Source organism: Lonchura striata, chromosome 1A (genome assembly GCF_050655825.1).
Source record: "Lonchura striata isolate lonStrDom1 chromosome 1A, ASM5065582v1, whole genome shotgun sequence".
Lineage (NCBI taxonomy): Eukaryota > Metazoa > Chordata > Aves > Passeriformes > Estrildidae > Lonchura > Lonchura striata.
Genome location: NC_140741.1, coordinates 1553569 through 1578714, shown reverse-complemented (window position 1 = coordinate 1578714; position 25146 = coordinate 1553569). Strand labels below are relative to the sequence as shown.

The following is a 25146-nucleotide window of genomic DNA, read 5'->3' as shown; positions in this document are numbered from 1 at the left end:
CCAGGACCCCCTCCCGACCCCCAGCCCGACCCCCAGTGTGATGTCGGGAAAGCCGCACCCCGGCAGTGTCGGGCCGTGTATTAGACTGCAATGGGGGGACCCGCAGAGCGGCTCCGGCCCCGTGTGGGGACCCCAGCGAGGGCGGGGGGCGCCGGCTCCGGCCCTCTGGGCTTTATTCTGCGGCGCCCCGAGCCCCGCGGCTGCGAGGAAAGAAGGAAAAGGGGAATGGGGAACGAGAACAGGGGAGCAGAGCGGAGCATGCGGGAAGGTGGGGAGGGAGGTCGGGCTGCGAGTAAAGCGGGCGGGGAAGGGAAAGGCCGGCAGGGGGAAAGAGGGACGGGACAGAGGAGGGAAGAGAGAGGGAATGGAACGGAGCAGCGGGGCAGGGACAGGTGAGGGACGAGTGGGGGGGTCGCATTTGGGGGAGGAGGGAGAGTGGGTTTAGGGGAGAAAAAACAGAAATATGGAGAGAAGGAAGGAAGGGTAGATGGTGGGACGGGAGGGGAGGCCGAAATGGGACGAGAAGGAAAAGGAGGAAGACAAAGAAGGGGAATAGGAGCAGAAGGAAGGAAGAGTAGAAGGGGGCACAAAAGGGGAGCGAAAGCAGTCGGCTTTGGGGAGGAGAGGAAAACGGGGGAAAGGCAGGGAAAGAAGGGGAATGGGAGCAGGAGGAAGGAAGAGTAAAGGGGGGGAAGGAGAGAAGGGCGAAGCTGCGGAGCCCGCACAGAACCCACCACCCTCACTGCGCTCCGAGTGAGCAAATGGCGGCTGCAGCGATTCCCGGCACTTAAATAAGCTCGGCCCCACCCCACGCAGGTGCCCCGCGGTCCCGCGCACCTGAGCCAGCGCCGGCCCCGCCCCTGAGGCTCCGGCCCGGCCCCGCCCCTGAGGCTCCGGCCCGCCCGGGATGGAGGCGGGGCCATCGCTCCCGGCCCGCCGGGATGGGCCCGGGGCTGCCGCTTCGGCTCCCGGCGGTGCCGCCTCTGCCCCGGCGGGCGGGTCGGGGTCTCTCTCGGGCCGGAGCACCGGGGCGGCGCCGGGGCCGAGCCGGCGGCGGCGGCGATTTCCCGGGGCTGACCGAGACCGGCCGGGGCGCGGGGACCCCCGTGCCGCCCCAGCACCCCCAAACCCCGCCGCTCCCCGCCGTGCCAGGGAATTTTCTTTTTCCCGGTGCAGGCCGAGACATTTCTGTGAGAAAACTCAAAAGTCAGGGGTACGGGGTCTGAGGGGAGAGAAGAGATTCTGGTATAAATCCAAAACGCGTTGTGAAAAACAACATGGAAGAGCTCATTTGCTCTCCCAGCCCGGTTTCTGTGTGACCGTCTGTGATTCCAGCTGCTCCGCTGGCACTGGCAGCCTGCGGGGCTCGAAGGACTTGCCAGGTGCCCAGCACGACAGAAAATAACGGGAGAACTCCCCGGCTCTGGCAGCGGAGCCTCTCGGCAGTGTCCCGAAAGCCCCGCAGTGCCAGCATCTCTGCATGGAAGCTGAGGGGCTCCAGCGCAGCCCCTCTGCAGCGTTCCTCTGCAGCTGGCACTGCCCAGCGCCCCTGACCAGGGTTTGGGGTCCCTGCACAGCCCCCGGCGCAGCCCCCTGGCTTCTTCCAGCTCCCTTCAGCCAGGATGATTTTCTCGGGGGTAGGAGCACCCAAAGCCAGCGGAACTGGCCTCAGCCACTTTCCGTGGGATCTCTCCTCTTCCTTCCTCACCAAATTCCCACTGTCAAAACCCAGCTTGAGGCACAGATCCCCATCCCCTCAATCTCTCCAAGGAATTGGGCTCGGATTTCCCAATCCAGCAGGGCAGAAATGCTCTTGTCCTTACCGTGCATCCTAATTGCAGTAATGGCTTAAGAAATAATTGAAAGAAATTAAAGGAATGAAGAGAAATTAAATAAGAGCTGCCAGCTCCAACTAAGGGATGCTCAAACCCCTTACCAACAATTCGCTTTAATTAACCGACTCAAACAAAGTAATCAACACCACATTGATACAGTAGGATTCTTTTTAATCGAGTTATAGATAAATATTGCAGAATGTAAAAACCTTTGTAAATCCAGAAACTCTTTCAAGAGATAGACAGGGCACAGCTGCAGAGAGTCTTGGGGAGTTCAGGGGAAAAACCCCAAAGTTTTCAGTGTTTAGCATCTCCCACCCTGTCGTCACTGACAGCAAACACGGCTTCAGCCTCGGGAAAACACGGAGAGTCAGGGATTTTACAGATCCTGGTCTCACCTCAGCCTCTCAGCAGGTACAGTCTGCAGGGAGAGGGAAGAAAAAGGGTCAGAATGGACAGCCTACTTCCAGAAAATCATCACCATTCATAAAGCACTAAGCAGAGCTGTAAGAACTTCCCCAAAGGTTCATTTCCCTGCGGACTGAGGGCTCTCAGTTGAAGCACGGGCTGGACCTGCCACGGACAGACTCCAGGAACCCCAGAAGTAAAAGCCACTGGGCCAATTCCAGAAAACATTCCAAAATCAGGCTCCTAGGATGTGACCATCTCCTCTCTCACCTGGAGGCGGAAGCACAAGGAATGATCTTCCCTCCTGTGGGTTTTCTGGGATCTGCAGTGAACCGCAGGGGGAAGAAAACAAAGCCTGAATATTTCGCACGACTGGAACAGAAAAGTGGGGAAAAGGGAGGCAGGGGCACTGCTGGGGTGATAACTGGGATCCAGCCTCTCCACACCAATGGAAGCAGAGACTGAGTGACAGAGCCTTTGGGACCACTTTGCTGGGATTCATAGGAAAACGGGTGAGTTTTATTTTGGCAATAAAGCCAAGCTGCTTCTCACCTCATCAGCCGGGTACAGCAGCAGCACCCGCAGGAACCTGGCCAGGTGGCTCTGCCTGGCAGAGGGCTCCCCACTTCCTGGGAATTGTGTGCTACAGGGCTGTGCCACTGGCCATTAAAACAGTTCCCACCTGGCCCTTCACAAAGGCAAGGTGCTTTTTCCATACAGCAAATGGTTTTTGAATTAAGAAGGTAACACTATACTCAACTGGAGAAGAAAAAAGTGAGAGCTGTAAAATTTTCCCACGCCAGGCAAAAAAGAAAGCCAAATCAAACCAAAACGAAAAGTAGCATAACAATGAAAAAAACCCCAAAACATATCAAGCATATTTCAAGAGAGTTTAAATCTGAATGAAGTGATTTACTTAGAGGCTTGAAAATCTGCCATGCTGCAAAAATCTAACTGCTGCAATAAAAGCCTTTTCTTACATCACATTTTAGCCCTGAATTTGCAAAAACCCCTGCCAAACTAACAATTCACCACATACAGTTCTTGAGTCATTCCTGTCCTTGAGCACGAGTCAAGCTAAAGTTATGGAGACAAGAAAAACATAAGTGACTCAATGCTGCTCCTTTGGAAATTACAGAATCAGAGGGAGGGTTTTCCTTAGCTTAGGAAAAATGCACAGCCAGTTCAGCAGATACTGAATAGCAGGGAAGTCAGGAGATACGTGCTTTGCTGTCAGAGACAAACATATAAATAAATATTTACATTAAGCCAGAGGTCTACAGATGGTCTGATCAGAAGTCTTGATGCAGAAAACCAGCCCTGGGGTATCCTCTTAAGGGACACAGGAGGAACTCCTTGGCTGGGACACAGCCTCGCTCAGCGCTGCTCCCATGGCTCTCGGCTCTTTGCCAGTGCTTGCAGTGTCCCCGCAGATCCCAGAGGATGGCAGGGCCAAGGCTCCCGTTCGCTCCTCCGGCACTCAGCGAGTGTTTCCTGCCACGCCCCCTGTGCAGAGCAGCCACGCGCGGCTCGCCGGTGCTCAGCCCTGCCTCCAGGGCTTTGAATGGCACATCCACCTGCAAAATAGGCAGGGAGAGCTTCTGGCTCACACGCGGGATTTGACAACACAAAGAGCACGCGTGGGTGTCAGAAAGGGCTCAAATCTCATCTCACACCACCGAGAGGGGGAATGGAACGGAGCAGCGGGGCAGGGACAGGACAGGACAGGAAGGAGCCGGGTTTGGGGGGGACACGGAAACGGGGGAAAGAGAGGTAACTGAACACGGGCAGGAGCATGGAGCGGGAGAGAGAGGGACAGGAGGGGATCCTCCCGGCGCCCCGGCTCCGCCCCGGCTCAGCCCCGCCCGGGCTGCTGCGCTCGGCAGAGCTCGGCTCCGTTCGGCTGGACTCGCCTCCTCGGCCAGCTTCGGCTACTTTCGGCCACGCTCGGCTATTTCCGGCCGCATTCGCCTCCATTCGCCTCTTCGGCAAAGCTCGGCTCGCCTCGGCTGAACTCGGCAAAGCTCGGCTCCGCTCGCCTCCTCGGCCCCTTTCGGCCGCTTTCGCCCACGCTCGCCTAGTCCCGCCCGCTCCCGCCTCCATTCGCCCACTCCCACAGCTCGGCTCCCTCCGCCCGGCCCCGGCTCCCTCCGGCTCACACATTTCCTCAGGGCACCTCAGCACAGGTTGCACACAGAAGCTGTGGCTGCCCCCGGATCCCTGGAAGTGTCCAAGGCCAGGCTGGACAGGGCTTAGAGCACCCTGGCATGGTGGAAGGTGTCCCTGCCCATGGCAGGGGCTGGAACGGGACGAGCTTTAAAAAAAGGTGCCTTCCCATCCAAACCCTTCTGGGATTCCACGAATCTGTGAACCGCTCCCGGCAGAAGGGCTAGATTTCCATTGTGCTTCGAAAATGCTGCTGCAAGAACACGAAGAGAGATTTCAAATACTGTTAAAGTGGCACAACCACATCAAAAATTACGTCTGGGGGTAAAGTGGCAACTCTGCAATTCCAACCTCTGATACCAAGGACACATGGAGGGCTGAATCCTGGAGGTCCTTACATGACAGGATTTCTAGAGTTATCCGTCCCCAGTTTGCTGCTTAGGGTTAGAAAAGGTGGAATTCTGTTCTTAAGGGGTTACCACGTACCATCAACGTGAGAGACGGGGATGCTGATGTTTGATCAGAGTCCTGGAGCAGCCTGGAGCACGCTGGCTTCCCGAACCAGGTCTGCTGCCTTGTCCGTGTAGGGGTAGGGCTTTGTCCTCAGCCTCAGCAGGATCTGTCAGCAAAGGAGGAGAGAAAAGTAGAGTGCACCGGCTCCCAAGTGTGGGGGAACCATGTGCTGCTAAGGAAGACCACGTGCTGAAAGTGGTTGGAAGCCGGGCGGGTTTTGGGAGGACAAATTCCATATTACTTCTGCAGGATTCTGTCTACAGTTCCTGCTCTACAAACCAAATACATCAAACGACAACAACAAACAAACAAACAAAAAAACCCCACATTAAATCAACAACAACAAAATAATTACTCCTACCTCAATAACCCCATACTGCCCCAAACCATTCCAAGGAGGGCGGCAGGAGGGGCTGGCAAAGGCAGGGCCCCGCCGGGCCCCCCTCGCCGCTGCCATCCTTCTCCAGCGCCGCCGCTGAGCCGCCTTCAGCCCAAAACCCACCCAAAAATACCCCAAAATCGTCCTAAATGCCCCCAAAAAACCCACCCAAAACTACCCAAACCCTCCTAAAAATATCCAAAAAACTCACCATAAAATGCCCCAAAACCAGCCCAAAACCCTCCCAAAAATACCCCAAAAAATCCACCCAAAAATATCCTAAAACCCACCAAAGAATACCCCAAAGCCCTCCCGAGAATACCCGAAAACCCTGCCCATAAACACCCTGAAACCCCAAATTAACCACTCTGAACCCCAAAATATCCCTGAGCTCCTCATACCCCAAATTTTCCTCCCCAACCCCCAAATTCCCCCCCGACCCCCAAAATTCACTTCTGGGTCTCGTCCTCGGGGGCCGGCGGCTGCCGGGGCCCCCCCAGGCCCGCGGGCGGCGCCCCCAAACCCGGGGGGAATTCGGGGTCCGAGTCGGGGTCGTCCTCATGAGCCACCAGCCTGGGGACCCAAAAACCGGGGGGAACCCCGAATCGGGGGGGGGGACCCAAAATTGGAGGGGGTTCTGGGGGGTTCTGGAAGGTCTTTGGGGCATCCCAGGAGGACTTTTGGGGTCTCAGGGGGTTTTGGGGGTCCCAGGAGGAATTTCAGGGGTCCTAAAGGGAAATTTGGAGGTCCCAGGGGGAGTTTTGGGGTCCCAAAGAGAATTTTGGGCGTCCCAGGGAGGGCTTTGGAGTCCTGGGGAGAAGTTTGGAGGTTTCAAGGGGTTTTTGGGAGGAATTTTGGGGGTCCTGGGGGGGGGTTGGGGTCCTGAAGGGAATTTTTGGGTTCCCGAGGCTGTTTTTGGCGGTCCCGGGGCTGTTTTTGGGGGATCCCGCCGGGTATTTTTGGGGGTGCCGGGAGTGTTCTTGGGGTCCCCCCTCACCAGTCCACGGCCGGCTCCACTCCCCGGTTCCCGGTCAGCGCCAGCGCCTTCGCCCTGCGGGACCGGGGGGCTCCCGGTTATTTTTGGGGGGTCCCAGAGGGTTCTGAGGGGTCCCTGGGGGTTTTTTGGGGGTCTCGGTGGCGTTTTGGGGGTCCCGGGGGCTCCGGGGCCTGTCCGTGTGTCCCGCCCCCCCCCAATCCCATTCCCGGTGCCGGGTCCCCTCCGGCTGCTCCCGCCCGCCCTCCCCCGCTGTCCCCCCGGTGCCGCCGCCCTCAGCGCGCCGGGCCCCGAATCCCACCTCCAGCAGCGCCTCCAGAGCCGCCCGAGCCCGGTCCCACCGCCCGCCGCCATCACGGCGGCGCCGGGCTCCCGACACGTGGGGGACGGCGGCCGGCGAGGGACAGAAAGGCACAAAGCGTTCCGGTACGGACGGCGGCCGGAACGGGACAGAAAGCCTCCCTCGCCGCTGCCATCCTAATCCGGCGCCGCCGCGGAGCCGCCTCCAGCCCTCCCCTCACTCACAGACATCGCCCCGCTCGCCGCTCGCTGCCGCCCCTCGCCCCGTCTCGGTGATTTTGCCGGGCGCTGGCTGGGGGGCTGCAGTGCCGCCCTGTGCCCACAAGGCGGCAGCACTTTTCAAGCGAGTCCGCGCCAAGCCACTCCCAAGAGGGCGGCCGGGTTGCAGTACCGCCCTTTGTCCACAGGGCGGCAGCACTTTCCAAGCGAGTCTGCACCAAGCCACTCCCAAGAGGGCGGCCGTGGGCGGCGGGGTTGCAGTACCGCCCTGTGCCCACAAGGCGGCAGCACTTTTCAAGGGAGTCCGCGCCAAGCCACTTCCAAGAGTGCGGCTGCGGGTAGAGCGGCTGCACTACTGCCTTGTGTCCACAAGGCGGCAGCACTTTTCAAGCGAGTCCGCGCCAAGGCACTCCCAAGAGGGCGGTCGGGCTGCAGTACCGGCCTTTGTCCACAAGGCGGCAGCACTTTTCAAGGGAGTCCGCGCCAAGGCACTCCCAAGAGTGCGGCTGCGGGCAGAGCGGCTGCACTACTGCCCTTTGTCCACAAGGCGGCAGCACTTTTCAAGGGAGTCCGCGCCAAGCCACTTCCAAGAGGGCGGCCGGGCTGAAGTACCGCCCTGTGTCCACAAGGCGGCAGCACTTTTCAAGCGAGTCCGCGCCAAGCCACTCCCAAGAGGGCGGTCGGGCCGCAGTACCGCCCTGTGTCCACAAGGCGGCAGCACTTTTCAAGCGAGTCCGCGCCAAGGCACTCCCAAGAGTGCGGCTGCGGGCAGAGCGGCTGCACTACTGCCCTGTGCCCACAAGGCGGCAGCACTTTTCAAGTGAGTCCGCGCCAAGGCACTCCCAAGAGTGCGGCTGCAGGCAGAGCGGCTGCACTACTGCCTTGTGTCCACAAGGCGGCAGCACTTTTCAAGCGAGTCCGCGCCAAGGCACTCCCAAGAGGGCGGTCGGGCTGCAGTACCGGCCTTTGTCCACAAGGCGGCAGCACTTTTCAAGCGAGTCCACGCAAAGCCACTCCCAAGAGGGCGGCTGCGAGAGGCGGGGCCGCAGTACCGCCCTTTTTCCACAAGGCGGCAGCACTTTTCAAGGGAGTCCGCGCCAAGGCACTCCCAAGAGGGCGGCGGGGTTGCAGTACCGCCCTGTGTCCACAAGGCGGCAGCACTTTTCAAGCGAGTCCGCGCCAAGGCACTCCCAAGAGGGCGGCGGGGTTGCAGTACCGCCCTGTGTCCACAAGGCGGCAGCACTTTTCAAGCGAGTCCGCGCCAAGGCACTCCCAAGAGGGCGGCGGGGTTGCAGTACCGCCCTGTGTCCACAAGGCGGCAGCACTTTTCAAGCGAGTCCGCGCCAAGGCACTCCCAAGAGGGCGGCCGGGCTGCAGTACCGCTCTCTGCCCACACGGCGGCAGCACCGCGCCGTCCCCGCCGGCACGGCCTCGGCAGCGAACGCCCCAAAGCGTCCGCGCGGGAAAGAACGGAACAAAAAGCCTGCCTGCGACCCGACAGGAACCGAAAGAAAAAAGCTTTACTCTTAAGCTGCAGTTCAACACGCTTTATTTTTATGTTTTTCATATTTATATTCACATTCGGATTTGTAATGGATATTGATGGAAAATTATATTTTCATAATTTCTTACATTTATTCCTATTATATTTTATTTCAGATTTTTATACGTATCCTAATGGATATCTTAATAGAGGTCAGGGGAGGGTGTGTGGCTGGGGGCGGGGCCAGGGGAGGGGGTAAGGACAGGGGTGGGGGTTAGAGGGTGGGGTCAGCATTGGGGGAGGGGGGTCAGCATTGGGGGCGTGGTTAGGGGTGGGGTCAGGGTGTGGGGGAGGGGGTGGAGGGTGGGTCAGGGAAGGGGTTAGGGTAGAGGGAGGATTCAGGGTGGGGGTGTGGCTACCAGACAGACCCCTCCCCTACCCCCCCTATACATATATATATAAATATAAAAATATTGTCAGGCGCAGCAGTGGAAAATTTGATGCTACCAAGGAGTAAAAATTTTTATTTTTACTTTGATGCTCCCAGGGAGTAGAAATTTTTATTTTTAAAGTTGTTTTTCTTTTTTTTTACTTCCTCGGAGCACGGTATTTTCTACTCCTGCTTTTTTATTCTAAGTACAGAAAGGGGAAAAAAGAGAGAAAGAGGAGGAGAGAGTGAGAAGAAGAAGAAGAGGAGAGAGTGATAAGAAGAGGAGAGACAAGAAGAAAAGGAGAGAGGAGGAAGACGAGAGAGCGAGAAAAGGAAAAAGAGAGAGGAGGAAGATGAGAGAGTGAGAAGAAAAAGAGGAGAGAGGAGGAAGAGGAGTGAGAAGAAAGGGAGAGAGATGAAGAAGAGTGTGAGAAGGAGAGAAGAGAGCAAGAAGAAGAGGAAAGCGTGAGAGGAAGAAGAGAGTGTGAGAAGGAAAGGAGAGAGTGACAAGAGGAAGAGAGAGGAGGAAGAGGAGTAAGTGAGAGGAAGAAGAGGAGAGAGAGAGGAGGAAGATGAGAGAGAGGAGAGAGTGAGAAGAAGAGGAGAGAGGAGGAAAAGGAGAGAGTGAGAAGAAAAGGAAAGAGTGAGATGAAGAGGAGAGAGTGAGAGGAAGAGAAGAGAGTGAGAGGAAGAAGAGAGAGGAAGAAGAGGAGAGAGAGGAGGAAGAGGAGAGAGGAGGAAGAGCAGTGAGTGAGAAGAATAGGAGAGAGGAGGAAGAGCAGCGAGTGTGAAGAAGAGGAGAGAAGAGGAAAAGAGCGAGAAGGAGAGAGTGAGATGAAGAAGAGTGTGAGAAGAAGAGAACAGTGAGAAGAAGAGGTGAGAGTGAGAAGGAGAGAGGAGAAAGAGGAGAGAGGAGAAAGAGGAGAGAGTGAAAAGAAAAGGAGAGAGAGATGAAGCGAGTGTGAGAAGAAGAGAGGAGAGAGTGACAAGAGGAAGAGAGGAGGAAGAGGAGTAAGTGAGAGGAAGAAAAGGAGAGAGAGAGAGGAGGAAGATGAGAGAGAGAAGAAGAGGAGAGTGAGAAGGAGAGAGGAGGAAGAGGAGAGAGTGAGGAGAAAAGGAGAGAGATGAAGACGAGAGTGTGAGAAGAGGAGAGAGTGAGAAGACAGGAGAGTGAGAAGACGAGGAGAGAGGAAGAAGAAGTGAGAGGAGGAAGAGGAGAAAGTGAGGAGAGGAGGAAGAGAGTGAGAAGAAAAGGAGAAAGATGAAGAAGAGAGTGGGAGAAGAAGAGGTGAGAATGAGAACAAGAAGAGGAGAGAGGAGGAAGAAGAAGAGAGGAGGAAGAGGAGAAAGTGAGAAAAGGAGAGAGGAGGAAGAGGAGCGAGTGAGAAGAAACGGAGAGAATGAGATGAAAAGGAGAGTGTGAGAAGAAGAGAGAGATGAAGAAGAGGAGAGTGAGATGAGAGTGTGAGAAGAAGAGGAGAGAGTCAGAGGAAGAAGAAAGAGGAGGAAGAGGAGAAAGTGAGAAGAAGAGGAGAGAGGAGGAAGAGGAGAGAGTGAGACGAAAAGGAGAGAGTGAGAAGAAAAAGAGAGTGTGAGAAGTGGAGAGAGTGAGGAAGAAGAGAGAGGAAGAAGAGAGGAAGAAGAAGAGAGGAAGAAGAGGAGAAAGTGAGAAGAAGAGGAGAAAGGAGGAAGAGGACAGAGTGAGAAGAAAAGGAGAGAGTGAGATGAAGAAGAGGAGAAGGTGAGAAGAATAAGAGGAGAGAGTGAGAGGAATAAGAGGAGAGAGGAGGAAGAGGAGAGAGTGAGGAGAAAAGGAGAGAGAGAGATGAAGAAGAGAGTGTGAGGAGAGAGTGTGAGGAGAGGAGAGAGTGTGAAGAAGAGGAGTGAGAAGAAGAAGAGGAGAGAGGAAGAAGAAGAAGAGGAGAGAGTGAGAAGAAGAAGAGGAGAGAGTGAGAAGAAGAGGAGAGAGTGAGAAGAAGAAGAGGAGAGAGGAAGAAGAAGAGGAGAGAGGAGGAAGAAGAGGAGAGAGGAGGAAGAGGAGCGAGTGAGAAGGAGAGAGTGAGATGAAGAAAAGGAGAGTGTGAGAAGAAGAGGAGAGAGTGAGATGAAGAAGAGGAGAGTGAGAGGAGAGAGTAAGAAGAAGAGGAGAGAGTCAGAGGAAGAAGAAAGAGGAGGAAGAGGAGAAAGTGAGAAGGAGAGAGAGAGATGAAGACAGTGTGAGAAGAAGAGGAGAGAGCGAGAAGAAGGAGAGAGGAGGAAGAGGAGAGATGAGAGGAAGAGGAGAGAGGAGGAAGAGGAGTGAGAAGAAGAGGAGAGAGCGAGGAGAAGAAGAGGAGAGTGTGAGAAGAAGAGGAGAGAGAGTGAGAAGAAGAAGAAGAGGAGAGAGTGAGAAGAAGAGAGCGAGAAGAAAGAGTGAGAAAAAGAAAAGGAAGAGAAAAGAGTATGAAGAAAACAGAGCAAGAAAAATAAAAGAGATAAAAAGAGAAACCAAAAAATTCAGATTAGAAAGAGAAAGGCAAAAGAAAGGAGGGGTAAAGAGAAAAAGAGTGAAAGACAAAGAGAAAAGGAAGCACTTGAAATGAAAGAGAAAAGCAAATAGAGAGACAAGAAAAAGAAGAAATAGAGCTGAAAACCTACAGGAAAACAAATGGAGAGACTGAACACAAGGTAGGGTTCAAGAGAGAAAGAAATAGAGAGTTAGAAACACAAAAAATTAAAGTTGGACAGAAAAGTAAAAAGGGTTAGAGACAAAGAAAATGATAGCAAGTGTTAGAAAGACAAAGGCTGACAAAGAGAAAAAAAAGAAGAAAACATAGTGAAACCTAGATTGAAAGAGACAAAGAGACATGGGGAAATACATGTAGAGGAAGGGAAGAAAATAGACAGGGTGAGAAGGAAATAGGGTTAGAGAAACATAGAGATGTGTTAGAAATGGAAACAAAGGAAAACACAGCCAGAGACAAAGAGTTACACATGGAAGGATAAAGTGAGGAATAGACTAAAGAGGAAAGTAAGAGGCAAAGGGAGAAAAAGGGTGAAAATGATACGACTCAACCACACCAAAGAAAGACAGGAGATGGATGGTGGGCGGGGCAGAGGGTAAGAGGTATCATTATTAGGGCTGATTAATCTTTATTCCTTTAATTTAAACTTCAGCAATACACAGGGAAACAATGTATACAAACGCAAGTACAGAGACAAATACAACAAAGAATACATCATACCTAGGCACACAAGTACAAGTCCAATTTACATACAGCAAAATACATCAAAAGACAGGAACACCTGCAAAGACAGAACAATATAATGTATTACAAGGAAAATACATATTGACACAATATAACCGTGTCTCCATTTCAGAAAAGTCCACAACGCTTTTATTGTTATGACGCACCCGGAACAAAAACGGCGCAAAACGCTCCGCCGACGTGCACGCCCCCTTCGCGTTACGCACAAACTCACATTCACGGCAACTCGCTCCGGAGACTCCCAAAAAATCCTCCTGCCTGATGAAAACCCCCCCTGAAAGGCAAAGGCCATACACACAAGGTTGGAACTGCTCCACACACACACACACACACACACACAGCTGCAGACACAAGCACACACAAACTCTCACAGACAGACACAGACAGTCACACTCTCACACATTCTTCTGCTGACACGCTGGCTGCCACCCTTACGTGAAACGCTGCACTGAAGAATATGCTTAAACGCTTCTTCTGACCGCAGGACCTCCATGTCAAATGGTAGATTCCAGGAAATTCTGTAGGGACCCGGGGACCTACGAGACAAGGGGAGGCGGTCAGTGACTGACTATCTGAGAGCTAGGAGCTATACCAACTCTGGGCCCATCAGTGTTGTACCCCAAACCCCGTAGAGAACAGATGAACGGCAAAGCTTTATAACTGCTCTACCTGAGCGTGACTACGTGCCCGGGCAAGGCAGCTCCGATCACAATTGCCACAACAGAGGTGCATACAACATAAGCCATCGTAGGTACATACAGTATAAGCACAAACAACATAAGGCAACGTAGGTACATACAGTATAAGCACAAACAACATAAGCCATCGTAGGTACATACAGTATAAGCACAAACAACATAAGGCAACGTAGGTACATACAGTATAAGCACAAACAACATAAGGCAACGTAGGTGCATACAGTATAAGCACAAACAACATAAGCCATCGTAGGTACATACAGTATAAGCACAAACAATATAAGACAACATAGGTACATACAGTATAAGCACAAACAACATAAGCCAACATAGGTAGGCGCAACATACGCACATACAATAGAAGCCGACACAGGTAGGTGCAACATAAGTGCATACAATGTAAGCCGACAGAGATACAAGATAAGTGAGGACTTGATATAATTCTCCAGAAGACTAATTTTTGAGCCCTATATCCTTTGAGAAGGCAGATGCTACGGAACTACTGTGGTCAGGTGATGAAGGGCTAATAAGATCCGTACGGAAGTCCAAGAGAAGGGCTACCAAAACTGAGAATGAAGATGGATGAGAACATCTCATGTACATCGTCCGGTCCCAAAAAGTAAATATGTAAAGATGCCAGAATAACTGATATCCAGGAAGGTACGTGAGCAAAATATGGCCGATACGGCACAAAATGATGTTGCTAAAGCATGGAGATGTAACAAAGGCCTAAGACACAGACAACGTGACACGGACACAGACAACGTGACACAGACACACATGGAAACTGCCTGGCAATTTCACCTTATGGACCCAAGATTCCTGGCCCAAGATGAGCCATGGGCTGATGATGCCAAAGAAAAGAAAGCCCTAGGGCAGTAGCACTTGATGATGACATGCAACGCCTTTCAAGATGTTAGTGCCAAAGCACTTAAGAGAAAGCCTAAGAAGCTCAGTAGGCCTAGAGAAGGAAGAAATGACTACAGGGTGACTGTAGCTATAGCTCCAGACATGAAGGCGGGCTCCTATGGTGAAAAGATCCACGACAACGTCAAGAGTCAAAGAAGGCCGCCGATGCGAACGTCACGAGAACGCGGAGAGGGATCGGAACTGCCCTGCCCAGCGAAGACTCTGGGGGGGCTGAGGAGAAACCCTCTCCCTTTGCTCCCGAGGGGCCCATCCCACTATGGGCCTCTTCTCCAAGCTAACATCAAATAGCCTCCTGTGATAGTGAAGGTTTTTCCCCCATCTCCCACCTACTGGCCCCAGCACTTAGCTTTTGCAAGACAACCGGATGGAATCCCATGTCAGTTGGATGTGAACGGCGAGATGTTCTGTACATCCGCTTCGGTGCTGCCGTTTCCAAACTTCAGCTACGCTCCTCCTCAGGGTACCTAAGACAAAACAGAAAATGCAACTAGTGCCCACAAAAAGAGGAATCCCTGAAACTCCGACACACCGCTGCCCCAGCTCACCTGAAGTCTCAATTTGACTCCACAGGCTGCCTGGAGGATACCTGAAAAACAAAAAGGTACACACTTAGCATGCTGCTGCATAAGAGTCACCTGTGAGTCACCGTGCCAAAATGCCAACTCACCCGCTCGCCTCTGTTCCTTCACACAGCTAGGGCAGCGACAGCACCTGCAAAAAAACAAAGCAAAAAAACCCACACCGAGATTCTGTGAAAACAACATCCCCCTGCCCTGAAAAGCACACCCACCCAGACCTTACGCTTGCACCCACCTGGCCTTGGACATCCGGACCAGAGATATCTTGCAAGACGACTGCCTAAAATAAAACAAAGTAACTAAGAGTGGATGCTTAGAATTGCACCAGAAATGGAGACCTGAGCCAGAACAACTCCTTCTGTCCACTGCTCACCTGGCACACAGGGCCTTGACTGCTGCAAACTGCCGGGACCTCCTAAAATTAAAGGCAAAGAACACTGCTGTAACATGGTCACCATTCAGGCTGCCGCTGCAAATGCAAACAATGACTGACCTGATCATGGGAAAATCCTCACGCAAGAATGGGGCCCTCTGCCACTGACCTGAACTGTCTGCATCTGAAAGGAAGTTAGGACTAGTGTCAAATGGCTGCAGGACAACTTAGCATCACCAAACATGTTATGTCAATCTCCCCATACAATCTAGAGCCCAACTACACCCTGCAAATGACAAATTTCAAGTCCCCAGGACTTGTGCTATTACAGGCTATGCAGCAGGGCAGAGCAGTTGTGGGACAAATACGTGCAGACACCCGTGACACAGGACAGGGAGAGAGAGCTTTTGAGGAGAAGAAAGGACCGAGAGACCCAAAGAACACAGAGTGCACCAGAGACAAGTGACAGGACACACACCAGAACTGCTCTGCCCTGAGCACCTCAGCACTGTGATCAAAACAGACACTTTCCCTTTAGCTGGCCTAAGGGGACACTTCTTGCACATCCCTGCCCCCAAACCTGATCCTAAAGGCCCTCCCAGCACCCCGCTTTCACCCCCACTGTGGGCCTGAGCCCTCCACTAATCTCTCAGCCATCTGGGCATGAGAATCCACGTCGCCTGGCAATGGAGGCTGCCTCGCCTGCGGGGAATGTCCTATGGTCACCGGGCTGTGGTCCCGTGCTCAGCTACAATCGAGAACACCAAACATCACTGCATGATCTTAGCTGCACAATGGACAAAACCCAGCAATCCTGCTACTCACCGTTCTCCTGAGAACGCTCGGGCCGCACACTTTGGCCAGGCTCAGAGGCTGCCACCATCATCGCAGGGTCTGCCTGGGTTAAGAAGAGACAAAGAGACTCGGCATTGCTGAAACACGAGTGGACCTTGGCTCCCCCTCCCTACCTCGGCGACTCACCACAACTCCTCAGCCATTGCCAAAGGCAACTCTGATGCAATCTTGAAATACAAAATTTCAAGGCTTCATCTCAGAGTCCTGCAACACCTTCCAGAGGGCTCACAAGCACGGAAATCCAGGCCATCAGCTGTTGGTGACAGGGGCTTGGCATACTCTGAGTGGATTCCCTAAAGCACACAAACAACAATGGATGCTTACAATTGCACCAAATCTTGAAACCTGAGCAACAACAGCTGCTTCTGTCCACTGCTCACCTGGCACACTCGGCCTTGACTGCTGCTATCTGCCTGGACCTCCTAAAAATAAAGGCAAAGAACACTGCTGTAACACAGTCACCCTTTAGGCTTCCCCTGCAAATGCAAACAATGACTGACCTGATCATGGCAACACCCTCACCCCAGGACTGGGGCTCTCTGCCACTGACCGGAACTGTCTGCATCTGAAGGGAAGTTAGGACTAGTGTCAAACAGCTGCAGGACAACTTAACAGCACCAAACATGTTATGTCAATCTCCCCATACAATCTAGAGCCCAACTACACCCTGCAAATGACAAATTTCAAGTCCCCAGGACTTGTGCTATTACAGGCTATGCAGCAGGGCAGAGCAGTTGTGGGACAAATACGTGCAGACACCCGTGACACAGGACAGGGAGAGAGAGCTTTTGAGGAGAAGAAAGAGCTGAGAGACCGAAAGAACACAGAGTGCACCAGAGACAAGTGACAGGACACACACCAGAACTGCTCTGCCCTGAGCACCTCAGCACTGTGATCAAAACAGACACTTTCCCTTTAGCTGGCCTAAGGGGACACTTCTTGCACATCCCCATCTCCAAAACTGACTCAAAAACCCCTCCTGGGGAGTCCCAACCCAGCACCTCTCTTCCATCCCCTCTGTGCATTGTAGCCCTGCACTTATCTTGCACATATCTGGGGATGCAAATCCCCATCAGGTGCAGATCGAGGCCTCGTGCCTGTCTGGGAAGTTCCAGTTGTCACCAGGCTGTTATCTCTTGCTCTGCCAAGAGAAAGAAAACCAAACGTCAGTGCACTACCTTAACAGCACATGGGCCAGAACCTGACAATTCTGCTACTCACCGTCTCCCAAGAAGTCTTGGGCCACACACCTCAGGCGCGCTTGGATTCTGACACCGTCATCTCAAGGCACACCTAGGTTAAGGGCAGACAAGGTGACATGGCATTGCTGCAACTTGAGGGTACCCTCACTCCTCTTCCCTGCCTCACCACAACTCCTTGCCCATTCCTGTGGGTTACCAGGAGGGGACCTTGAAATGGAAAATTGGAAGGATCTGTCACAGGGTCCTGTATTGCTTCCCACAAGATCACATCTGCATGAAAACTGGTCCATCAGCCAGTTGGAGACAGAGGTATGAGTACACTGAGTGGATTCCCTAAAGCACACAAACAACAATGGATGCTTACAATTGCACCAAATCTTGAAACCTGAGCAACAACAGCTGCTTCTGTCCACTGCTCACCTGGCACACTCGGCCTTGACTGCTGCTATCTGCCTGGACCTCCTAAAAATAAAGGCAAAGAACACTGCTGTAACACGGTCACCATTTAGGCAGCCCCTGCAAATGCAAACCATGACTGACCTGATCATGGCAACACCCTCACCCAGGACTGGGGCTCTCTGCCACATATTTGAATTGTCAGCACCTGAAAGGAAGTTAGGACTAGTGTCAAATGGCTGCAGGACAACTTAGCATCACCAAACATGTTATGTCAATCTCCCCATACAATCTAGAGCCCAACTACACCCTGCAAATGACAAATTTCAAGTCCCCAGGACTTGTGCTATTACAGGCTATGCAGCAGGGCAGAGCAGTTGTGGGACAAATACGTGCAGACACCCGTGACACAGGACAGGGAGAGAGAGCTTTTGAGGAGAAGAAAGAGCTGAGAGACCCAAAGAACACAGAGTGCACCAGAGACAAGTGACAGGACACACACCAGAACTGCTCTGCCCTGAGCACCTCAGCACTGTGATCAAAACAGACACTTTCCCTTTAGCTGGCCTAAGGGGACACTTCTTGCACATCCCTGCCCCCAAACCTGATCCTAAAGGCCCTCCCAGCACCCCGCTTTCACCCCCTCTGCGGGCCTTAGCCCTCCACTTATCTCTCTGGCATCTGGGGATGAGAATCCACGTCGCCTGGCAATGGAGGCTGCCTCGCCTGCGGGGAATGTCCTATGGTCACTGGGCTGTGGTCCCGTGCTCAGCTACAATCGAGAACACCAAACATCACTGCACGATCTCAGCCGCACAGCAGCCACAACTCAGCAATTCTGCTGCTCACCATTATTCTCTTGAGAACGCCGGGCTCCTCGGGCCGCACGCTTCGCCCACGCCCTCCTGGCAGGGTCTGCCTGGCTGAAGAGCAGGCGAGGTGAGGCGGCGTTCCCAAAACTCGAGTGGACCCTGGTCCCCCTCACTAGTAGTTCCCCCACTTACAGCAACTCCTCGGCCGCTCCTGAGGCTCCCTGGTGCCACCTCCAAGTGACAAAGATCAAGGCTTCATCGCAGAGCCGTGTGCCGCTCCCCGAATTCCCAGGAGAGCGAAGGAGCGGCTCTGCGGCCGCTTGCAGGGGGGACTCGCTGGTACACGAGTGGACTGCCTAACGCACACAAACATGAATGGATACTGAGACTTGCAGCAGAGACACTACAGCTGCAGGCACACAAATTCATAAATAATTAAACTAACAAAACCCCAAAATTCTACCAAAATATTAATTTTATTTACCCAGTATCCAAATTGCCAAATAGATTAACAGAGACACCCTGTCCTATCCCCTCAATAACGCCTCTAAAATCTATGCCAAACAAATCCTTAAAACTAAGAAAACCCTGCCTGTATTGAAATAAAAACAAAAAAAATTCTTGTAAACGTTATAAATTCATTAACCTAACACATCAGAACCATAAAAATATTAAACCTTTATGAACACCAGTACGCACGACCCTCGTTTCAACGTATAAAAGTAAAGCTATCCCTACTACTAACCTAACACAAATATCAAAAAAATATAGCAATAAGCAATAAAAAAAAATAAACCTCACTAAAAATGAAAAATAAATTTTTTACTTTAAGCCAAAAAAAAATCATACATTCTAAACAGAAACTTCCTCAAAATTGAGGCACATGCCCAGGGGACCCTGCTCCTGAGCAGGGACCTGACAGCAAAAAATTCATACAACGAAGGATATATCCCAGACCATAGTTGCCACCATCTCCAGCAGGTGCTGCCCTGACAGTCCCCAGGGAGCCCTACAAACGGACATCAGGAACCTGGACTGGTGAATTTTCTTTTCCATGGAAAATGGCCAAAGGAAGTGCCCAGGGGCCCCTAGCACTGGGCTATGACCTCAAAGCAAAAAATCCTTATATTGAAGGATGGACCCCAGACCGAAGTTGTCCCCTCCCCAAAGTTGTGCCGCCCTGATAGACCCAAGGGAGCCCTACAAACTGACATCAGGAACCTGGACTGCTGAGTTTTCTTTCCCAGGGAAAATGGCCAAAGGACGTGCCCAGGTGCCCCTGGCACTGGGCTGGGACCTGAATGCAAAAAATCCCTATATCAAAGGATGGATCGCAGACCAAAGTTGTCCCCTAATCAAACATGTGCTGACCTGATAGACCCAAGGGAGCCCTACAAACTGACATCAGCAACCTGGACTGGTGAGTTTTCTTTCCCAGGGAAAATGGCCAAAGGATGTGCCCAGGGGCCCCAGGCCTTGGGCTGGGACCTGACTGCACAAAATCCTTATATCGAAGGCTGGACTCCAGACCGAAGTTGTCCCCTCCTCAAATTTGTGCTGCCCTGATAGACCCAAGGGAGACCTACAAACTGACATCAGCAACCTGGACTGGTGAGTTTTCTTTCCCAAAGAAAATGGTCAAAGGATGTGCCCAGGGGCCCCTGGCACTGGGCAGGGGCCTGACTTCAAAAAATCATTTTATCGAAGGATGGATCGCAGACCGAAGTTGTCCCCTCCTCAAACTTCTGCTGCCCTGATTGACCCAAGGGAGCCCTACAAACTGACATCAGGTACCTGGACTGGTGAGTTTTCTTTCCCAGGAAAAATGGCCAAAGGATGTGCCCAGGGGCCCCTGGCCCCTGGTTGGGACTTGATGGCACAAAATCCTTATATCGAAGGATGGACCCCAGACCGAAGTTTTCCCCTCCTCAAAACTCTGCTGCCCTGATAGACCCAAGGGAGCCCTACAAACTGACATCAGCAACCTGGACTGGTGAGTTTTCTTTCCCAGGGAAAATTGCCAAAGGTTGTACCCAGGGGCCCCAAGCACAGCACTGGGACCTGACTGCAAAGAATCCTTATATCGAAGGATGGATCGCAGACCAAAGTTGTCCCCACCTCAAGTTTTGCTGCCCTGATAGACCCAAGGGAGCCCTACAAACTGACATCAGGAACCTGGACTGGTGAGTTTTCTTTCCCAGGGAAAATGGCCAAAGGAAGTGCCCAGGGGCCCCTAGCACTGGGCTATGACCTCAAAGCAAAAAATCCTTATATTGAAGGATGGACCCCAGACCGAAGTTGTCCCCTCCCCAAAGTTGTGCCGCCCTGATAGACCCAAGGGAGCCCTACAAACTGACATCAGGAACCTGGACTGCTGAGTTTTCTTTCCCAGGGAAAATGGCCAAAGGATGTGCCCAGGGGCCCCTGGCCCTGGGCTGGGACCTGAATGCAAAAAATCCCTATATCAAAGGATGGATCGCAGACCAAAGTTGTCCCCTAATCAAACATGTGCTGACCTGATAGACCCAAGGGAGCCCTACAAACTGACATCAGCAACCTGGACTGGTGAGTTTTCTTTCCCAGGGAAAATGGCCAAAGGATGTGCCCAGGGGCCCCTGGAACTGGGCTGGGACCTGACTGTAAAGAATCCCTATATCGAAGGACGGATCGCAGACCAAAGTTGTCCCCACCTCAAACTTGTGCTGCCCTGATAGACCCAAGGGAGCCCTACAAACTGACATCAGCAACCTGGACTGGTGAGTTTTCTTTCCCAGGGAAAATGGCCAAAGGATGTGCCCAGGGGCCCCTGGCACTGGGCTGGGACCTGACTGCACAAAATCCTTATATCGAAGGATGGACCCCCGACCGAAATTGTCCCCTCCTCAAAACTCTGCTGCTCTGACAGACCCAAGGGAGCCCTACAAACTGACATCAGCAACCTGGACTGGTGAATTTTCTTTCCCAGGGAAAATGGCCAAAGGATGTGCCCAGGGGCCCCTGGTCCTGGGATGGGACCTGAATGCAAAAAATCCTTATATCAAAGGATGGTCCCCAAACTGAAGTAGTCCCCTCCACAAACCTCTGCTGCCCTGATAGACCCAAGGGAGCCCTACAAACTGACATCAGGTACCTGGACTGGTGAATTTTCTTTTCCAGGGAAAATGGCCAAAGGATGTGCCCAGGGGCCCCTGGTCCTGGGCTGGGACCTGACTGCAAAGAATCCCTCTATCGAAGGATGGATCGCAGACCGAAGTTGTCCCCTCCTCAAACTTGTGCTGCCCTCATAGACACAAGGTAGCCCTACAAACTGACATCAGGAACTTGGACTGGTGAGTTTTCTTTTCCAGGGAAAATGGCCAAAGGATGTGCCCAGGGGCCCCTGGCACTGGGCTGGGACCTGACTGCACAAAATCCTTATATCGAAGGCTGGACTCCAGACCGAAGTTCTCCCCACCTCAAACTTGTGCTGCCCTGATAGACCCAAGGGAGCCCTACAAACTGACATCAGCAACCTGGACTGGTGAGTTTTCTTTCCCAGGGAAAATGGCCAAAGGATGTGCCCAGGGGCCCCTGGCACTGGGCTGGGACCTGACTGCACAAAATCCTTATATCGAAGGATGGACCCCCGACCGAAATTGTCCCCTCCTCAAAATTCTGCTGCTCTGACAGACCCAAGGGAGCCCTACAAACTGACATCAGCAACCTGGACTGGTGAATTTTCTTTCCCAGGGAAAATGGCCAAAGGATGTGCCCAGGGGCCCCTGGTCCTGGGATGGGACCTGAATGCAAAAAATCCTTATATCAAAGGATGGTCCCCAAACTGAAGTAGTCCCCTCCACAAACCTCTGCTGCCCTGATAGACCCAAGGGAGCCCTACAAACTGACATCAGGAACTTGGACTGGTGAGTTTTCTTTCCCAGGGAAAATGGCCAAAGGATGTGCCCAGGGGCCCCTGGCCCTGGGCTGGGACCTGACTTCACAAAATCCTTATATCGAAGGATGGACCCCAGACCAAAATTGTCCCCTCCACAAAACTCTGCTGCCCTGATAGACCCAAGGGAGCCCTACAAACTGACATCAGGAACTTGGACTGGTGAGTTTTCTTTTCCAGGGAAAATGGCCAAAGGATGTGCCCAGGGGCCCCTGGCACTGGGCTGGGACCTGACTGCACAAAATCCTTATATCGAAGGCTGGACTCCAGACCGAAGTTCTCCCCACCTCAAACTTGTGGTGCCCTGATAGACCCAAGGGAGCCCTACAAACTGACATCAGGAACCTGGACTGCTGAGTTTTCTTTCCCAGGGAAAATGGCCAAAGGATGTCCCCAGGGGCCCCTGGTCCTGGGATGGGACCTGAATGCAAAAAATCCTTATATCAAAGGATGGTCCCCAAACTGAAGTTGTCCCCTCCACAAACCTCTGCTGCCCAGATAAAGCCAAGGGAGCCCTACAAACTGACATCAGCAACCTGGACTGGTGAGTTTTCTTTTCCAGGGAAAATGGCCAAAGGATGTGCCCAGGGGCCACTGGCTCTGGGCTGGGACCTGACTTCACAAAATCCTTATATCGAAGGATGGACCCCAGACCAAAATTGTCCCCTCCTCAAAACTCTGCTGCCCTGATAGACCCAAGGGAGCCCTACAAACTGACATCAGGTACCTGGAGTGGTGAATTTTCTTCCCCAGGAGAAATGGCCAAAGGATGTGCCCAGGGGCCCGTGGTCCTGGGCTGGGACCTGAATGCAAAAAATACTTATATCAAAGGATGGTCCCCAAACTGAAGTTGTCCCCTCCACAAACCTCTGCTGCCCTGATAAAGCCAAGGGAGCCCTACAAACTGACATCAGCAACCTGGACTGGTGAGTTTTCTTTCCCAGGGAAAATGGCCAAAGGATGTGCCCAGGGGCCCCAGGCCTTGGGCTGGGACCTGACTGCACAAAATCCTTATATCAAAGGCTGGACTCCAGACCGAAGTTGTCCCCTCCTCAAATTTGTGCTGCCCTGATAGACCCAAGGGAGACCTACAAACTGACATCAGCAACCTGGACTGGTGAGTTTTCTTTCCCAGGGAAAATGGCCAAAGGATGTCCCCAGGGGCCCCTGGTCCTGGGATGGGACCTGAATGCAAAAAATCCTTATATCAAAGGATGGTCCCCAAACTGAAGTTGTCCCCTCCACAAACCTCTGCTGCCCTGATAAAGCCAAGGGAGCCCTACAAACTGACATCAGGTACCTGGACTGGTGAGTTTTCTTTCCCAGGAAAAATGGCCAAAGGATGTGCCCAGGGGCCCCTGGCCCCTGGTTGGGACTTGATGGCACAAAATCCTTATATCGAAGGATGGACCCCAGACCGAAGTTTTCCCCTCGTCAAAACTCTGCTGCCCTGATAGACCCAAGGGAGCCCTACAAACTGACATCAGCAACCTGGACTGGTGAATTTTCTTTCCCAGGGAAAATGGCCAAAGGATGTGCCCAGGGGCCCCTGGTCCTGGGATGGGACCTGAATGCAAAAAATCCTTATATCAAAGGATGGTCCCCAAACTGAAGTAGTCCCCTCCACAAACCTCTGCTGCCCTGATAGACCCAAGGGAGCCCTACAAACTGACATCAGGAACCTGGACTGCTGAGTTTTCTTTTCCAGGGAAAATGGCCAAAGGATGTGCCCAGGGGCCACTGGCTCTGGGCTGGGACCTGACTTCACAAAATCCTTATATCGAAGGATGGACCCCAGACCAAAATTGTCCCCTCCTCAAAACTCTGCTGCCCTGATAGACCCAAGGGAGCCCTACAAACTGACATCAGGTACCTGGAGTGGTGAATTTTCTTCCCCAGGAGAAATGGCCAAAGGATGTGCCCAGGGGCCCGTGGTCCTGGGCTGGGACCTGAATGCAAAAAATACTTATATCAAAGGATGGTCCCCAAACTGAAGTTGTCCCCTCCACAAACCTCTGCTGCCCTGATAAAGCCAAGGGAGCCCTACAAACTGACATCAGCAACCTGGACTGGTGAGTTTTCTTTCCCAGGGAAAATGGCCAAAGGATGTGCCCAGGGGCCCCAGGCCTTGGGCTGGGACCTGACTGCACAAAATCCTTATATCAAAGGCTGGACTCCAGACCGAAGTTGTCCCCCCCTCAAATTTGTGCTGCCCTGATAGACCCAAGGGAGCCCTACAAACTGACATCAGCAACCTGGACTGGTGAGTTTTCTTTCCCAAAGAAAATGGTCAAAGGATGTGCCCAGGGGCCCCTGGCACTGGGCAGGGGCCTGACTTCAAAAAATCATTTTATCGAAGGATGGATCGCAGACCGAAGTTGTCCCCTCCTCAAACTTCTGCTGCCCTGATTGACCCAAGGGAGCCCTACAAACTGCCATCAGCAACCTGGACTGGTGAGTTTTCCTTTCCAGGAAAAATGGCCAAAGGATGTGCCCAGGGGCCACTGGCCTTGGACTGGGACCTGACTGCACAAAATCCTTATATCGAAGGATGGACCCCAGACCAAAATTGTCCCCTCCCCAAAGTTGTGCCGCCCTGATAGACCCAAGGGAGCCCTACAAACTGACATCAGGAACCTGGACTGCTGAGTTTTCTTTCCCAGGGAAAATTGCCAAAGGTTGTACCCAGGGGCCCCAAGCACAGCACTGGGACCTGACTGCAAAGAATCCTTATATCGAAGGATGGATCGCAGACCAAAGTTGTCCCCACCTCAAAACTCTGCTGCCCTGATAGACCCAAGGGAGCCCTACAAACTGACATCAGGAACCTGGACTGGTGAGTTTTCTTTCCCAGGGAAAATGGCCAAAGGATGTGCCCAGGGGCCCCTGGCCCTGGGCTAGGACCTCAAAGCAAAAAATCCTTATATTGAAGGATGGACCCCAGACCGAAGTTGTCCCCTCCCCAAAGTTGTGCTGCCCTGATAGACACAAGGGAGCCCTACAAACTGACATCAGGAACTTGGACTGGTGAGTTTTCTTTTCCAGGGAAAATGGCCAAAGGATGTGCCCAGGGGCCCCTGGCACTGGGCTGGGACCTGACTGCACAAAATCCTTATATCGAAGGCTGGACTCCAGACCGAAGTTCTCCCCACCTCAAACTTGTGCTGCCCTGATAGACCCAAGGGAGCCCTACAAACTGACATCAGCAACCTGGACTGGTGAGTTTTCTTTCCCAGGGAAAATGGCCAAAGGATGTGCCCAGGGGCCCCTGGCTCTGGGCTGGGACCTGACTTCACAAAATCCTTATATCGAAGGATGGACCCCAGACCAAAATTGTCCCCTCCTCAAAACTCTGCTGCCCTGATAGATCCAAGGGAGCCCTACAAACTGACATCA

The 25146-nt window shown here is 52.9% G+C and overlaps 1 long non-coding RNA gene across 1 annotated transcript; it reads right to left on the bottom strand.

Moving 5' to 3' along the window:
- Nucleotides 1–1988: 1988 nt before the first annotated feature.
- LOC144248644 (uncharacterized) lies at nucleotides 1989–4132 on the bottom strand. The gene is made up of 2 exons (XR_013341955.2): nucleotides 3507–4132; nucleotides 1989–2256 (listed from the first exon to the last, which is right to left on the bottom strand). It is a non-coding gene; the product is annotated as an uncharacterized LOC144248644 (long non-coding RNA).
- Nucleotides 4133–25146: the final 21014 nt, after the last annotated feature.